Genomic DNA, 19,295 nt, shown 5'->3' on the forward strand with positions numbered 1-19,295 from the left:
GATGCTTATGATGATGATGCTTATGATGATGATGATGATGATGATGCTTATGATGATGATGATGATATAAATTGTTGACTTAAACAGACATATTACAGTCCCCTCTCTGTCTCTGTATATATCTTTCTTTGTTATTTCCTCTTTACTGTATCTTCTGCCTTTACTAACCCTTTCGTGGTCGGGACAAAGCCAGTATTCTATTCCAGCTAACCCCAGACGATTATGTTAATTGATGAGTGAGTTGGAGGAGATGCAGAGTACTGAATATTCATCCTAATCTCTCTTGTGCTTCTTTCATGGGCTGCCTTTTGTCCTCATCCTGCTTTTGGTGTGGCTTTCGTTTATATCCTTATCCTTTGCCCTTTTCATACTGGGACGTTTTTTCAGGTTTATTTTTACCACTTTCTTCCTTTGTACTGTTTTCTCCCCCGATAGCCTGGTGGGTGGAGGAGGACCTTTCTGTTTTCTGTCATTTTCTCACACCCGTTGGTTAGGTCCTAGATTTTTTTTTTTCCCAACATATCGCCTCATAACGAGCTAATAGGCTTCCTATGTACCGTACTCTCATGCACTATGTGAAAATTCTTTCCTAAGCAGAATTATATAATCTACTCGAACAAGCAAAAATTACGGGAAAAAAAAAAGGTCACCAGATTCAGAGGGTAAATTTTCTCATTGCTTTCAGCTATTATTTCCGTTTCCATAGGAGTCAAAAGCATCTTCTTTTCCGTTATTAAATTTGGCTTTCGTAAAAACTTTTATCTTTTAGATTAGTCAGTTGCGGGTATTCCCCGCTGTTATTTGTGTTTTGTTTAGGGCCATCCTTCGTCCATTAACCATGGTTCTTTCTTTTACTGGTATCTGCCCCCTTTCTGGCTCTTCTTATGGGAGCTCCTTCAACAATCTATTATTTTTGTTCTCATTTTCCCGCTATTATTGGTTTGCTATACGAGGAACCATTTTCCCCCATCTTCGTTTGTTGACCTGGCTTTTGTGCCCTTTTCTTAATCTTCGCAGTTCGCAGGGTGTGGGCAGGACACACTGTTTCTCCAGGCGGATGGGGAAGGTTCTAAGAGAAAGCGTTTTCACGGCAACTGGGAGCTTGTCAGAAACTGCTACTTAGCTAAATATGGTAGTTTTTCCCCCACTCCTATTTTGGGATGGGACTGCATAGTTTTGGTGTGCTTCTTTTCCCCATTACTTCTTTCTCTTATATATGTTATTTAGGGCATGTTTAATTATCGTCCGCCTTTAGCAAAGCGAGGAGATACGGCGTGTGTGTGTGTGTGTGTGTGTGTGTGTGTGTGTGTGTGTGTGTGTGTGTGTGTGTGTGTGTGTGTGTGTGTGTGTGTGCGCGGGCGCAAGCGTCTTGCCAAAATATCTCGAAAAGTTGTGGAGAAATTTTCGCTAAACCTTTAGGAAATAGCAAGTATGTGGATGTGCAGAAGCCTATTACTTTTGGTGAAGATTTGATCAAAGATGGCCGAATGCCAGCCGCCATAGATTTTTTAATGTGGATTGGCATTTTGTGAAACGTGGTGACTGAATGCCACATAGTTTTGCGAATTCTTATCGCCTGCTATTAGCAAGGCGAGGCGATACAATGTGTGTGTGTGTGTGTGTGTGTATGTGTATGTGTGTGTGTGTGTGTGTGTGTGTGTGTGTGTGTGTTGCCAAAATATCTCGTCTTCAAATTTGGTGTTTAGGTAGCTTATACCTGAGCCAATAACATATTTTGGCGGGCGATAAGCATTCGGCCCCCACATGCTTTTGTATCATTTGACATGGGTTTGCTTTTTGTGAAACACTGTGGCTGAATTCCATAGAGTTTTGTGAATTTTCTTGAAAATTGGTTTGTAGGTAGATTGTACCTTAGCCAACAACATATTTTGGAAGGCGATTAGCATTCCGCCCCAGGATACTTTTGTTTCATTTATTCTTTGTTCATATAGCTATTTTTCCCTCATCTTCCTCGTGATGTTTCCTCCGGTAACCTTTTCTGTATATTTTATTGAATTTCTTTTATTAAGAGTCCTTATATCTTCCTGTTAGTTACACTGAGTCGCCTTTGATTAAATCACAGCTAAAGATCGTCAGGCTTAAGCTGGAATTATATATATATATATATATATATATATATATATATATATATATATATATATATATATATATAGACCAATACCACCAGAAGAGGATATACCGTCTGCTCCGGAAGATTTAAATATAGAAACAGGAGAGTTGAGGCTTGCAGAAGTGGAGAAAACAGTAAAACAGTTAAAGAATAATAAGGCACCAGGGGAGGATGGTTTATTTCCGGAAATGTTTAAAGTGGAGGGGAGTAGATTAATAATGATCTTGACCAAGCTTTTCAATAAGATATGGGTGACGGGGTTACTACCATCAGTTTGGAAGAATGGTGTAATTGTTAAAGTTCCGAAGAAGGGAGACCTGAGTGAATGTGGTAATTGGAGGGGAATCTCTTTGTCATCGATAGCTTTGAAAGTTTTCAGTAGAGTGTTGTTAAATAGGTTGGAGCCGGTGGTTGAGGGTATTCTGAGGGATGAACAGGCTGGTTTTAGAAAGGGACGTGGTTGCAATGATCAGATCTTTATAGTTAGGCATTTGATGCAGCAAGTTAATGAAATGAGAGTACCGTTAAGTCTTTGTTTTGTTGATTTTGAAAAGGCTTTTGATAGTGTTTCGAGAGAGACTATGGGGAAGATCATGAGACATTATGGAATACCAGAGGAGTTTGTGAGGGTCATTATGAACATGCATGAGGACACATTTTGTAAAGTGATGGTTGATGGTTGTCTGAGTGATTCGTTTGAGGTCAAGTCCGGAGTAATTCTAGGTGGTGTTCTATCGCCTTTACTATTTATATTGGTCATTGATTACATTATGAAACGCGTTGGAACAGAAACCGGTGCAGGTATACTTTGGGGAGAGAACAAGAAACTTTTGGATTTAGATTATGCAGATGATATAGTTTTGATTTGTGATGGGCCAGAAGAGATGCAGAGAGTGTTAGACTGTTTGGTGAGTGAAGGTCGCAAGGTGGGTTTGGTTATTAATTGTGGAAAAACTGAAATAATCAATATGAATATGGAAAATGCGCAGGAATGTGTAATTGGAGGTATGGTTGTAAAGCAAGTTGATAGGTTTAAATATTTAGGTACTTATTTAGCCAAGGATGGTTCTTTGAACTTTGAATTCGAGGAAAGGTTAAAGAAGGCTAATCAGGCAATGGGAATGCTTAAAAATATTTGGAATAATAACAATTTTTCTGTGCATACAAAAATCAAACTTTATAAGGTAATGGTTAGGAGTATCTTAATTTATGGACACGAGTCTTGGTACAGCACAGTTACAATGGAAAATAAATTCTTGGTGTTTGAAAATAAAGCACTTAGAAGAATATTAGGAGTTAAGTGGTGGGAAAGGATACCAAACAGTAGAATTAGAGAAATAACGGGAGTGCAGCCGATCGATGAATATGTTAGATTCTCACGATGGAAGTGGCTTGGACATGTGTATAGGAGACAGGGAATAGTACGAGGTACACCAGGGTGGGTGGCACTTGGTAGGAGAGGTAGAGGAAGGCCAAAAGAGACGTGGGTGAGGACAATGAGACGGGAAGCTGGAGATGAGTGTTGGGGAGATCTTGAGGAGTTAGCACAAGATAGGATGTGGTGGTGTGAGTTCATCGAGGCCCTATGCATCCCCGAGGGTGCCACAGGAAATGATTGATATATATATATATATATATATATATATATATATATATATATATATATATATATATATATATATATATATATTCCGTCTCCACAGTGAAGGGGTTGATTGTATGTATTTGGGTTTACCTCTCGCACATATTCCTTTCTGTTCCTTAGTCTAATATTCCCATTTCTATGTCTCCCCTATTTTATAATCCTTCTTGGCCCCTGATCTTTTTTTTTTTTCTGACCCTAACTTTCGCCATCACTACAGTGACGTATTAGACAAATTTATTTTGCCATTTAAGACGATTTTTTTGTTTTTATCAGCAAAAAATATCTTATACCGAGAGGGTTAATGAAGGGTGTACCTAACTTCTGTTCGAAAAGTCTCTCCAAAGGGTAATAAAAGCCTCTGAAAGCAGTAAAAATACAATAAGAAGTCAAGTTTGGTGGTTAAACTCAAATTCTGCCTATTTAGTGATATTCTTTTTGCATCCAACACACATGCATCGTTTTTACTCTGCCTTGTATTCAGATCTACATATATTTCCTTCATGTCTTTCTCCTCATTCACCAGCTTTCACTTCGCCTCTTCCCCTTGCTGCATTTTCTCTCCGTCTTTTCTCCTCCTTTTCTTCCTCATTCCTTGTTTTCCTTCTGTTTGTCTCCTACCTCATTCGTTTCTCCGTTCCCCTGTGGTTTTCATTTTTCCTGTCTTCTCCTAGTGTTTTATCTCTCCTTTTTCCCCTATTCGATTCTTCCACTTCCTTTCCTCAGTTTACTTCTTTTATTTTTTTTTACTTTCTCTTGCCTTTCTTCTTTTCCTATGTCCTCCTGTCTACAATCATTTTCCTCGCCGTTTTTTCTGCCTTCCTTCACTTCTACTTTCCTCATGTCCTCATCCCCTACTCCTCTTCACTTCACACTCTTCCTTTCGTCATCTTACGTCCTCCTTTTCCACTCTTCGTCTGTCTTCCTTTTCTTTCTGCCTGTACACCATCTTGTTTCCTCCTTTCTTATTCCTTTTTTTCTTTCTTCGTTTCCTCTTCCTCTTCTTCTTTTTCCCTCTTCTTCTACTTCATTTCTTCTGACTTCTTCCTCTTCCCCCACTTTGCCTCACTGGTATCTCCTTTCCCTCCGCCCATGTCTTCCTGATTTTTCCTGTCTTCCTTTCTTTCTCTTGTTTTATCACCGGCGTTTACTTAGCTCCCCTTCCCCAGAGCTACCACCCCAGCAACACCCCGCCATAACATTCCAATTTGTAGGGTATGGATGGTGGGGAGCTGGAGGGGTGAGAGAGAGAAGGGGAGGGGGGAGAGAAAAAGAAAGTAAGGGATGAGAAAAAGATGGGATAGAAAAGGAAGGAGGGAGAGACAAGGATAGGGAAGAGAGAAGTTTAGAGAAAGATGGCAATTGAAGGGAACTGAGAGGAAGAAGGAAATGCTGGGTGAAAGAGAGCAAGGAAGAGAACGGAAGGAAGAGAAATGGATAAAGTGAAAGAGCAAGGATTAGAGAGAGAGAGAGAGAGAGAGAGAGAGAGAGAACGGGAAGGAAGATAGGGCTGGTGGTGCGAGTTGAAGCAGAGATTGAGCGAGAGAAGAGAACAAGGATCGAAGAGAGTGAGAGATGACAGAAGACAAGAGAGAAAAAGAAACTGAGGAAAGAAAAACAAGAATGGAAAAGAGAAAAGAAAGGAGAGGAGGGAAGGAAAGAGGGGGGGAAGAGGAAGGAGAGGGAAGTGAAAAGGAAAGACAAGGAGAAAGGGAGAGATAGAAGGGGGAAGGAATGGACAGAGGAGAAAAAAGGAAGAAACGAGATGAGGAGAAAATGGGAAGGAGAGGGAAAACAAACGGACATGAGAGGAATGGATGAAAGAGGGACGGGAATAGGAGAAAGAACTAGGTAAAGGAAGATACATAAAACTGTTGATTAGATAAATGAATAGGAGACAGACTGGGACAAAAGAAGAGATACAGATAGAGGATGAGAAAAGTTAAAGAGAAAGAAACAAAGGGTGAAAGATAAGACCCTGTTAAGTAAGTTGAAAATAGAAAAGAATAGAATCGGAGAAAAAAAGAGGAGAGTTAGAGGGCAAAAGTTTTGTGTGTGTGTGTGTGTGTGTGTGTGTGTGTGTGTGTGTGTGTGTGTGTGTGTGTGTGTGTGTGTGTGTGTGTGTGTGTGTGTGTGTGTGTGTGTGTGTGTGTGTGTGTGTGTGTGTGTGTGTGTGTGTGTGTGAGAGAGAGAGAGAGAGAGAGAGAGAGGAATACATGGAGGAGGCAGAATGGCAAAATGGAAAGTGCGAATAAACATCAGGAAATTAAAAAAAAAACGAGAGAGAGAGAGAGAGAGAGAGAGAGAGAGAGAAAGAGAGAGAGAGAGAGCGAGAGCGAGAGAAAGAGAGAGAGAGAGAGAGAGAGAGAGAGAGAAGTTGTACGCCATTATATTAACAAAGATGATGCAGTTTCTTGCAACATTAAAACCATTTTATTTTTCAGTATGGGGGAGACTTCCCGTAAACAAGCGATTATGGAAAAAGCTCTTTCTAATCTACATAAAACGGTGTAACGTTAACCAGCGTAAAACAAAGAAAAAGATGTAGTGATGATACTGACAAAAAGAAATTTAACTCTAACACCCCGGGCTACATCTCACTTAAGCTCAGTAAGGTCGTTTAGTCTTTGCATGAATTAAGTACGAAGTTGTTATTCTGGCTGCATATGATATTTACTGGTCTTGGTGAGGGACGCCTTCATGTGGTGACACTGATATCGCCGGGAGGATCCACTGTTTCCTCAGCTTCCTCCCCATCTTCCCAAATTAGAATGGTGGACTACAGGTAAAGGTATCTTCAGTCTGCAGTTCACCGCGTTCGGATTCAGATGAACCTTGGGTCACGCCAACAAAACGAAAAACAAGCTAATAACAATGATGAACGATTACTTATACAATTCACAAAAAAAACAACGTGCTCTTTAATCCCATTAGTTCGATGACGTGTTTTCCACCATCTTGCTACTTAGAAAAGATTTTGTTCAACTGAGGAGATAGTTATCGAAATGGAGTAACATGATATAGCCTTCATTATCACTTTAATTCAAGGGGCGCTTTGCCAGACTGATTAAAATCACCTCTTTGTAAGGAAAACAATAAAGAAGAGACGTCGTAGGATTGAAAAGGATAAATAAGCTTTATAGAAAACTACACACTCTTAGAATACTTAGGCTACTGTATTATAAAAATTTCTAGAAAAACAAGCATCGTAACCAGAGTACAAAACAAGGATATAAATAAAAAGACCATAGCACCTTAAGGGAGCAGTGGCTGAGGGGGAGGGGGAGAGGTAGATTCATGAGGGAGCAGTGTGGAGTACAAACAAACAGAATGACATGCAGCTGCAACAGGCCCTCTGATGCATTTCGAAACCGTTTTTATAGAAGAAGGTATGACTGAAGTGTTAATTCTATAGGTCGAATGCTTACTAAGCCAGAATGCTTTCTTTCCACCCACTTACCCTAGCATTCACCATTCCCCCCAAACGGAACCAATAGGAAAACGTGGGAATGACCACTACGCAGTATAGGAAAACCGTCAAGGGATTTCATAGGAAAAGATGAGCGGAATGCGGAAGGGAAAAGTACTATTAAGCATGTACAGTTGGGAACATACGAACCTGGAGTAGGATCAATTTGTACAAGAGGTCTAGCATTTAGTACACTTGACAACCTTGTCATATCACTTGTTTGTTCGTGGCACTGACATGAATAAACGGAGGTGTCAAAAATTAGCTTAAGTTACCAAACTAGTAAAATGCACTTTGTGAGCTCATGACTAGCGAGTGAGCGCCATGTTCTGTCAGTTTCCATCTGATCTATCAATCGCAGGATAAAAGTAAGAAACAGGGCGTTTCCCCTGGATGATTTATCTCTGGCTGATATTCGACTATTGATTAAATTTAGATTCGCTCATTGAATATTGTGGAATACATTTTATGGAATGAAAACCAGAGGCCTTAATATAGCTCAGAGTTTGTTTGAGCAACATAGATTCCAACTTACGCGAGTGCTGGTAGAAAGCGAGGCACCGTAGCATCATCACACGCGCAGTGCTGAATTCTACAATCTCTGCTCCCAACCTGCCGTGTCGACGAAACTGAAACAATAAAGACTTAGTTATTGATAAGATGATTAAAGCCAGAAATGGGGTGTTTTTCCTTGGTGATTTCACCATCAAAACATAGTAAAAACGTTAATGTAAAATAGGCGGAATCTCCGATATTTAATTGCTGGAGTTGATGAGGAGAGGATGGCTGAGTTGATGGCAAAAGCAGTGTTATGACGGAAAATCTTTTTAAATATGATTTCGTAATTGAGGCGTTGGAGCCGAACACTCACTTGGAAAACTCGAGATTCCAAGGGGTTCCTGCTCCTGTATGGATGAGTTTATAGTTGATGAAAAAAATATTGAGTGAATAGATCACATGCAGAAGGAATTTCACCTCTACTTCACACAAGAGTAAAGTTACCTTCTGACCGGCGTGACGGGCGGGTCCGGCTGGGCAGTTGATTTCCAAAGTTAACTGAGAGTAAACAATGCGTGCTCTCTTCGCCCGCTAGCTCATAATAACTGTGATGTATTAATGTTGGCAATTGTAACTAGACCTCCACTTCACACAAGCACTGCCCCAGTTTCAGAGTGGTCTGCTGTGTACTCGTACACCGACGATGTGGTGAGGCTGTATCCTTCCTGATTTGGATGAAAGAACATATTTAGAATGATCTGATAGAGGAGCTTGGAGGAACAAGGAAGAGAAAAGGAATTCAAATGAGGAGATGAAGAATGGAAATATGAAAGGGAGAAGGAGGGGGACAAGTAAGAGCAGGTTAAGGGAAGAATAGGAGGAGGAGAGGGAGAACTTAGAAAGAGATGACAGTGAGAAACAGATGGGGAGGGGGGAAGGGAATACGACAAGAACGAGGGAGGGTGAGCCGATAGGGAAGGAGAGCGAGAGAGAAATAGGAGGGAGAGGAGAATGGAGGGAGGAGGGAAGAAGAGCAGTGAGGGTGGAGGGAGACAGGAAAGAGCAGAAGGTGTTATACACGAGGGAAACGAGAGAGAGAGGGAGTAGTGAGAATAGAGGGAGTAAGTGTGTGAAGAGGGAGGGGGAGGGGGAGAGTGGGGTTCAGTGGGTGGAATGAATCAGTGAGAGTAATAGTGATAGTGAATAAAGGGAAGAGGATAAAGAGTATGTGGGTAATGAAGGCACAGAAGAGTGAGAGTGCAGGGAAGGGTAGTAGCAGTCTGGGAGGGGGATGGTGGGTGAAGTGAGTCAGAGAGAGTAGGAGTTATAGTGGGAAGAAGGGACGTCTTTTGGCATTGCAAATGAAGCAGTCGGATACATAGGAACATATACATGCTAATGTTGCGACAAGACGCACACACAAACAGGATTTCATACTTAAGCAAATGCGCCCGCTCGCCCGCCCGCCCGTATGCACTCACACACACACACACACACACACACACACACACACACACACACACACACAAGTGGCTTTACCCCCATCTTACCACCAACAGGACATCCTAGCTCTCGCCAACTTTATGGGCCCGTTCAAACTTACCATCCTCTCGGAGCTTACCAAGATCCATGTTTACAAGCTTTCTTGAGCTTATGTAGTATGTAAAATAGTTTATTGAGACTTTTATCATCAATCATACAGCTACCAAACACTTCACAACCTAACTAGACTCCTTCAATACTCTGGCATCTTTTTAAACTGTGTCCGAGAGGTCAAATCACCAGGGGCAAAAAAGAACTTGCCTTGTTATTCTTACTTTTTGAGAAGAAAAATAAAATCAGAAATCACTACACGTAACTATTAATCCTAGGGCACCGTTTTCCCAGAGCATACTTTCTTGGCCCCTTCCCTCTAGCCACCAAAGTTTCAGCTCATCCTAGATATTTCTTTGTCTCTCACTCCTATATCTTGGAGAATATTTTGATATAGTCTACTGCACTTACACCAGTAATCCTACAACACACGGTTTCACAGAGTATACTTCCCTGCCTTAGCCTCACCGCCCCACATGTTTTCCAGCCCAGCTTATCCATTCTGTTCTTAACAATGCCCATTTCTGGGCCCGTCTCACCTTCACGGTTACATGGCGCGACGCAGGTCACACAGCTAACGAATGGCGCATGTTTATACAGCCTTGCTATCGCCAAACCATTGCATTCAAATACGGAGAGATCACTAGAATTGACCTGGTTCATTAAGGGCTATATCTAACTTCTCCAGTTCCAAAAGTTGTCCTAAATTGAATAAGTTATAGAGATATTAAAAAAAAAAAAAAGGGATTCAAGAGGGTACGATATTTTTAACGTTTATGTCTTCATTAAACTATCAAACACTTCACAATCAAATATGAGTTAATATTAAAGTTAAGAATACGACAAAACAAAACAATTTCCAATATAACTGCATCTTCCTGGGAGACTTGTGTATCTTGCAGATTATTGTAGTTAATACGACTTTGGAGACAGAACATAGATACTTGCCATATTTTTGCGACCGTCCTGTATGCTTAGGCAGTTATGGGGATCCACTCACTGAAAGGATTGAACTTAATCTACTGTACATATGTTATTCCCCCTTTACTGTAGCATGAATAAATAAAAGAACGTCGTCACTGTGTAAGGATTAATGAGTAAGAATGATGACTATTTTTTTATGCAGGTTTTAAGTTTCATTCAGCGAAGAGAAACCACTTGGCTCTTTAACCCTTCATTGGAATGGCAGTGCTTGAGCATTTTATTTCATATATTGGTTTTACTTCATTTCGTTATTTTTTTTTTTCATCAAAGATCTTCCTTAGCCTTTATCATTCTTTTTCTGTGCCTGCCTTCCTCTCTTCCTATTTCTCCCATCTTTCCTGTCACCACTTAATGCTTTTCTTTCCGTTACAGGTGGCTTTACATTGAGTGACAAGCCAAATGGTTTCCTGTAAGCCAAGAAACCATTTACAACGCTGGGTGGTAACCATATAACCAAACCATACGTGCTCCCTACGTGTCAAATGGGTTGGTGGAGGGTTAGTGCCCCTTCCTGTAAAACAAATAACTCAGAGTCAAATGGCCACCCCATACGGGATTATGGCGTCTGGCAATAGATAGATAGATAGACAAAACGTACATCATTCTAACTCCGTAATTGGATATATTAAATTTGCGTATCTTATTTTATTTACCAAATTTTATTTGTTTTATTCCTTCACCTGAATCTCAGAGGGGAGAGGGGAGAGGGGGGAGGTCACCATAACGATTACTACTTTCTTCAGCAAAAGGAAACCATACATCTCTCTAACAATTCGGTGGTAAGCTTAAATGCTGTATATAAGTTAGCCTGGGGATTATCGTAAGCTAATAAAAATCCAAAGCGTTTAATCAGAACACCATCACGTCTGTGTCGTATTTTTCTTTTTCTTTCTTTTTTCTTTTTTTTGATGTTACCTCCAGACAATTTCATTTAACTAGAGGGGTTCGATATAGCCTTGATTAACCCTTCACAAACAGCGATCGGTCCTAAGTTGATAAAAAGTCTTCTGGAAAAGGCGAGAATAAACTAAAGAACTACGTCAAACGATTGGAAGGAATTAGAGCTTCTTTACGTCTGTTTTGCATACTTATAAGGACATCTAAGATTCTGTAAAAATAAAAGTGACGTGATCGTATTGAAAGCTTTCACAGTTACCGAAACCTGGAGGGTTACCTATTATGCTTGACACCATGCCTTTGTAACTGTATCCAAGAAGTTTGAAGGCTTTCAGTCTGATGAAATATTTTGAATTACGATTTTTGCTAACGTCAGACGATTTCCTTCATCCTCTTGGATGGGGGAGGAATCAGTTTGGAAAGAGATACCGGAAACCGTTCCGAATATCATTGCCACAAATAGCCTCTCAGAAGAAAAAAAAAAAACTGGATGCAGCTGGAACTCTCTCTCTCTCTCTCTCTCTCTCTCTCTCTCTCTCTCCACACACACACACACACACACATATATATATATATACTGTATATATATATATATATATATATAGAGAGAGAGAGAGAGAGGCTATATATCACTGGATATAAAGCGCTAAAGCTGTTTCCACAGTCACTGCTTATTTTTAGCCCCTTCATTTCGGTGGCTTAAATTGTGTTTCATTGTTTGTACCAACATATTGTTTTATTCAACTCAGAACTATAAGCGGGGAATCACAAGTATCCTTGAAGCCACTTTGTCACTGACCATATATTTCGCCACTTGTCATACAGTCTCCATCATTATTCCTTTACATACCTAACCTACAACACTAAATAGACCCTTTGGTCTCCTCGACTTTTATTCGAAGGTCTGTTCACACTCTTCTTCTAGTACAGTGGTACAACTCCACGCACCAAGGCTTTTTGACATATATCTCACAAGCTATTTATTATCTCCGCCAAGAAAGTTATGTTTTTGCCGTTGATGGTTTGTTTGTCTATTTGTCTGCTAGCAGGATTACTCAAAAAGTTAAGAACGGATTTTGCTGAAAAATTTTGGAGGGGTAAATTATTGCCCAAGGAACAAAACATTAGATTTTGATGGTATTCCGGATCATCATCTGGATTTGGGAATATTTCTTGTTTGTTTGTCCGCACGATATCTCCAAACGTTCTCAATGAATTTCAATGAAATTTTGTGGAAGGGTGGATCGTGGGCCAAGATAGAACTGATTAAATTTGGGGGCGGATCCGGATCCGGATCCGGATCCCGCAATAACACTGATGAAAATTTGCGCCCTCTGATTGCTTTTTAGTTGTACACTATTTCTACATTGTATAATTTCTGCATACACCTCATCAATACCTGGAGACTTTCTCATTCTTCAGTCTTTTCGCAACACCTCAGTCTTTATCCACTGACATGCTCGGGCCCAGATTCCTCTCTTGTCCACAATGCAAGTTAATCTTGTTTATAGCTGTTCTGCTCTATCCATTCCTTGTGTGTGTGTGTGTGTGTGTGTGTGTGTGTGTGTGTGTGTGTGTGTGTGTGTGTGTGTGTGTGTGTGTGTGTGTGTTTGATTGTTATTTCATCTCCTATTTATTTCACTTCTACTAGCCAACATTCTTCAAAACAAGTCCACCAGCTTTATCAATATACTATTATCGCAGAGCCTACTTGCATTCAACAACTCTGCTACACTGCCAGCTGCTAACGTTAGAGTATTCACTAAATTACCAAAATACGACAGTTTTAATCCCTCATTCACACTGGCTTCAAATATATTACCTCAGTCCAATTTCAGCGCTCTTGGTTTAATTTACCGGATATATATGACACCTGAGTCATTACATAATTAGCATACTGATAATATATATTTCAAATATCGTATAATCCCCTAACCCTCTCACTGACAGAGCAACTCGAATATTCTAATTCAGATAACACCGGAGGATTTTAATCAGATGAGGATGATAGGACCCCAGCCGTGTTAGTATTGATATCATTTCCCTTTTAACGGTCAAGACAACTTTAGAGGAACCCGTAAGTTTTAACGTGCATGCCATTCTTTCCTATTAGCCTGTAGTAACAGTACGCAAAATATTTCACTGATGATTTTGAACTCTCCATATCCTTTACACATTCGCGTTCCCGAAACGTGAGCTGGTGTTGTTTTTAATGGTGTGTGTGTGTGTGTGTGTGTGTGTGTGTGTGTGTGTGTGTGTAAACAAAAAAAACTCAAATAGTTTTCACTCGATTTTAACCAAACTTTGTGGAAGAGTTTGGTATCAACCAGTGAGAAAAACCTGTATTTTTTTTTCAGAAGTAGGACAAAGGTTAGGGTCACAGGGCTAAGACAAACGTTAACCTAGCAATATGAACGCAAACAGTTTTTATCCATTTTGATCAGGGGCGAGGGAAAACTCAAGAGTAAAGCTAGTACTGAATTATTCAGCTTAATCAGTCAAAGGTCAAGGTCACATGGCAAAATCAATATTCGCTTCGTGTGTGTGGATGTTACGAAAATAACTCAAAATGTTTTGTTCTGATTTTAGCCAAAGATAGTGGAAGGGCTGATGGTCAGACAACGAGTAAAGCTGAAGGAACAATAGGTCAAAGGTCAAGGTCACAGGACAAAGTCAACTTACGGTATACAGTTTTCATCAGATTTGGACTAAGCTTTGGGAAGGATTGAGGATGATGCAAGCATACAAATGTTCGATTTTGAGAACAACCAGTTAATGGTCAAGGTCACAAAAAAAAGACTAAAGGTTAGGCTCACTAGGCAAAACCAACTCAGTTTTGATCTAAGCTGAACCTAACTTTCTGGAAGTCCTATGGATCAGTCACAAACCGAGGGATTATTATTTTTTTCTTTTCTTTTTAGATGAATCACTGAAAGCTTGATATCACTGGTTAAAGTCAAAGTTCGAGATATATGCGCCAGCGTGTGAACAAAATAATTTAAACAGTTTAGACATGATTTGGGTTATACTTAGAAGATGAGTTTAGTATTACCCAAGAGGATGACCGTTTGTTTTTCAGGATAACAGGGCAGGGGTTAAGGGAACATGGCAAGGACGTCTTGGACATCTTTTTTTTTTTTTATATATAGACTAAACTTTGTGGAAGGATTTAGGTTAAAACAAGGTTAGAGACGTGAACTGGAGAACAATCAATCAAAGGTCAAGGTCAAAATTAACTCATGCAGCTTTGATCTGATGTGAACCAAAGTTGATGAAAGGGATAAGAGTTAGACAAAGCAGGTGGTAAACTCCATCTAAGGCTAAATATGACCAGGAGACCGATAGCGAACAAGTACCGTGAGGGAAAGTTGAAAAGAACTTTGAAGAGTGAGTTCAGTAGTATCGAAACAAGACAAGATTATGAGAATATTGTGTCAAAAGTGAAGGTCGGCAGGTGCGAGTATTGGACTCTCTCAGTGCTTTCTCTTGCTTTGTTATGTTTTGCTTTATTATTGTGGAGGGACACATGAAAGAAACTATATGATAATAAATATTCATCATTCACTATACACTTTCTCTTTAAACTTAGCTTAAAAATCTCATATCTGCATTGTGTATGTTGAACTATAGCATGAGAGTAACATTATAATATGGTGTTTGTTACAAAGAAGTGCCATGGGAATAATGTGGAGTCAAGTATTCTTATGGTGAAATAGAAAGTGAACATTAGAATATGATGCAAGTCGCAAAGAAATGTTTTGAAAGGGATATATTATCGTTGTATCGTCTTATTTTGTAATAAAACAGTAGATTAGAATATGGCGGTAGGCAGAGAAGTGCTGTGAATGGGATACAGGGCCATAGTATTGACTAATTCTGCCACCAAGCTACGGAAGCGAAGCAGCAGATAGACAAAAATGTCTTCCAATTAAACCCTTTCGTCTGATGTAATACTTTTAATTTCATGCTTGCAACATTTAAATAATTTTTCTGATCATAGGGAGACTTTTCGAACTGAGCGAGGCACTTCCTGTTTGAATATAATCCTGTAGGTAGCAAGACTGAAACAGAAAATATCGTCGGAGTGAAAGAGTTAATTATAGTCTCAGCTATGCCTACCACGAGAGTATCACGTCACTCGGTGCACTACATCAGCATTACCGTACTTTAACCGCTTCACAGCGATGACACTTTTTTTTTGTACTCATACTTGCTAGCACCAGGCCATTTTACATAGCTTAGGGGAGATTTTGGGGGTATAGGTACACCCACAGCTAACTTTACAGGGACGGTTTCCTATAAGCATGCTTCAGTTCGTAGATGCTTAACTATGTCACTCTCACAGAAGTATTTTTGTATAACCGACAAAGAAGAATAAGAAAATAAAGATTATTTAAGTTTTACCAAATATCTTAAATAATTCTCGTCACAGGCTCAGTCATTAACTCCTTGAATCTAGTAGTGTATTTTTCTATTATGTTTTGCCATTTCTAGGCGATTAGCCTATACTCAGCTTTGGAGAGACCACCCGAACTGTAGAGGTTAGACAAAGCCTCATCGCCCCCATTACTGTTAGGGGATTCCTCTTGAGCTGAATGAAATCGTCTAGCAGCAGCAAAGTACGACTTCCACTTGTTAATGGGGATAATGAACAGAGGCAGATGACTCATTGCCGTCTTTATTGCGCTGATACGTGAGGCTGACAACATGTGTTTTATCTCATCTCTCACGCGTTTATGGGCAGGGCTAAGCAGGGTGACAAGAATGGAGTGGGGGAGAGGGAAAGGAGAGGAAAGAGGAAAAAGAGAGAAGAGGAAAAGGCGATGGGAAAGAAAAATACGAGAAGGGGAAGAGAAAATGGAAGGGGGAAGGAGATAAAAGAAAACGGAAAAGGCAAAAGGAGATGACGTAAGAGGAGAGGGGCTGGGGAAGGGAAGAAGAACGAGGGGAATAGGTAAAGAAGAATAAAAAGGAGAGGAAAAGGTAGAAGGGGAGAGTTTAGGGAAGAGGAAAAGATGAAAGGAAACCGAGACAGAAAGAGAACAGATAGGGGAAGTAGTAAAGAGTAGGAAGAAGAGAAAAGAGAGAGGAGAAAAAGGAAAGGGAGAGCGGGGAGAGGGAAGTCAGAGGGGGAAGAGGAAGACGAAAGAAGATACTACAGGGGAAAGCAGAAATGGAGAGGGGAAAGAGGAAAAGAAGAGGAGGAATGAGGAAAAAGATAGTAAAAAGGAGGTAGGTGAGAAGGGGACAGAGGAATAGAAGAGAGGGAGAGAAAAGGAGAACCGGACGGAGGAATAGGAAGGGCAGGGAGAAGAACAGGAGTGAGGAAGGTGAGAAAGGAAAGGGAGATAAAGAAGAAAAGTAGAGAGGAGAAAGTGGTGAAGGAGAGAAAGGAGAAAGATAGAAAACAGAAGATTCAAGAGATCAGAGATGGAAGAGCAAGAAAGGAGAGATAAAGGTAATTGATAAGAGGAAAATGAAATTAGAGAATGAAGAGTAAGAAAGAACATTAGATACTAGAGGCCCCCCAATAAGGGAATCACACCAGCCACGAGCCGATACATCTCTAGCGCGGCTCGGGATATGACCATGACCTTGACCTACTTTCACCAGTTTCGAACTCGTAGGAGATTTTCATCCCTACTACACACCTGTAAAATTTTGTGATGATACCTTAAGCGGTTGCGAAGTTATCGTGCTAATGGACACACATACACACAGACAAACTGAAAACATTACTCATAGGACATTTTCATCCCTAGTACACACCTGTAAAACTTTGTGATGATATTTTGAACGGTTGCGAAGATATCGTGGTAACTGACACACAGGCAGACACACAAACTGAAAACAATACTCACACGAGATTTTCATCCCTACGACACACCTGTAAAATTTTGTGATGATATCTTAAGCGGTTGCGAAGTTATCGTGGTAATAGACACACAGACCTTGACCTACTTTCACCAGTTTCGAACTCATGATCGATTTTTCCCCTTACTACACACCTGTAAAATTTTGTGATGATATCTTGAGCGGTTGCGAAGCTATCGTGCTAACAGCAACACAGACATACAGAAGGACAGACAGACAGACAAACTGAAAACAAAACCAGCTTCGCTATCGCGGCTGGTAATGGAGGGTAAAAGAGGAAGAGGAGAGGGGTAAAATAGGACACACACACACACACACACACACACACACACACACACACACACACACACAGAGTGAGAGGTACAGTAAGTAGAGTTGAAAGGGAGGGCGAAGGAAGGTGAGATGTCATCGAGGGCGAAAACTACATTTGATCAACGTGAATTACGAGTATGTCCACATACCTAAGATTACCTTTAATTTATTGTTTACTGTTTGCCTGTTCATTTATTGCCTGACCTGAGGGGTGACTTGTACTAAGGAGTCTACGTTAATGTCCCTGCTCAGTAATAACCCATCTTCCCAGGAAACAAGGCCAGTCCCTCACTTACTCCCTCACCTCATCTCTCAACCGAGCTCTCTGCTTCACTCCCCATATACGAGGTAGTCCAAGTCACCCCACTGTAATACACTCATCATGTCAGTCTCTCACATTTCATTCGCTACATATTGCTTTTCTATGCATTTTACCCACATCAGCCTGCATACCTCACTTTTCGCGAATTTTCTCATCTTTTACCTATCCCTCAATGTCTTTCCATTAATCGGTGTTTGTTAAGTAAAGCAGTACAGTATATGAAATTAGAGCACGTTTTTATTTTATTTTTTTTAACTGAATGTATATCGTTATCCTTTCTAGTTATACTGATGGCGAAGTGTAGTCAGACTGGAGGATAAATCTGACCAGTAACCATGGAGACATATTCTTACTTCATAATTAAAGGATGCTGAATTTCACACGACCATAAGTTAGCATTCAGGTTGTTAGAGTGACCTAATTAAGTCAGATAAGTACAAAGCAAGTACAGTAACCAAGGAGACTCATTCCAGCCTTATAATCTAAGGGTCATTAAATTTCATACAACTACGACCCAGTGAACCAGCTTCGTCTAATAAAAACAAACCGACTTTATTAACAGTCCTCAATCATCACACAAATCTCTACCGACAACAACCGCACACCAACAAAAATCCATCACATCCCTAAATTTCACCCCAACTTTTTCGATCACGGGAAGCTAATTACGTATCGTTGCCTCCCTCAATCGCCAAATATATTTCCTGCAACACCGTATTAATCCTCAGTTTGGACATGTTGTAATAGTTTAGCAATTAACACATAAATTTGCTGACCCGCCCTCGCTAGTCCCGTGATGCCCTGGGGTCGTATTTATGAAAGACACGGTCCAATTTTTGCGATAAACAAGTATCCGTAGCGGCTAATTATATCGCGAGTCACTTTGTCTTGTCATATTTTTTCATTTTAATGTTCACTTTCGTTTGGTTTTGAAACACATGGTAGTAGTGTGGATGAAGGGAGGCGTATACGAAAGTAACTTTATACATAGCTTAAGCTTGAATGAATTTATAAGCACAACCCCTAATGTTTACAGCCCTTCAGTACAGTGAAATCCTTTATCAGTCTAGGCTTACGGCCATCAGACAATTTGATTCAGTATAAGAGAGCCCTCATCTAGAGAAGGGGGCTGTGAAAGCTATGTCTAATCTCTCCAGTTCGAAAAGTCTCCCCCTAAGCTGAGCAATATCTTCTAAAGACAGCATGAAATAAGTGTAAACCACGGCCACAGCTGTGACTTATTTCTTATTTTACGCTTCCAAATCTTGGGCGATTTTGGCTTAAAATACGAGTAGAATAGCTGTCTGTATTGTAAGGATTAATGAAGGCTATATCTCATCTTTCCATTTTCAAAAATTACACCTAGCCACCATAAAATCGTCTATTGGTAGAAAATGATTAAGATATTTTGAAAAGAATGGTCAGATATAGCCCTCGTTAGCTCCTTTGTTACATGATATCTCCAGTACACTGATTAAATCTAGAGGAAAAATGACGTCTTGGCCTGAAAGGTTTGATACAGCTCTTGGATATATTTGAGTGATAGTTTTGCAGTTAACATTTAATTTTACTG

The sequence above is a fragment of the Coenobita brevimanus genome, chromosome 23 (assembly GCF_032717465.1).
Source record: "Coenobita brevimanus isolate Jiangsu-jjx chromosome 23, ASM3271746v2, whole genome shotgun sequence".
In the NCBI taxonomy this organism is placed as follows: domain Eukaryota; kingdom Metazoa; phylum Arthropoda; class Malacostraca; order Decapoda; family Coenobitidae; genus Coenobita; species Coenobita brevimanus.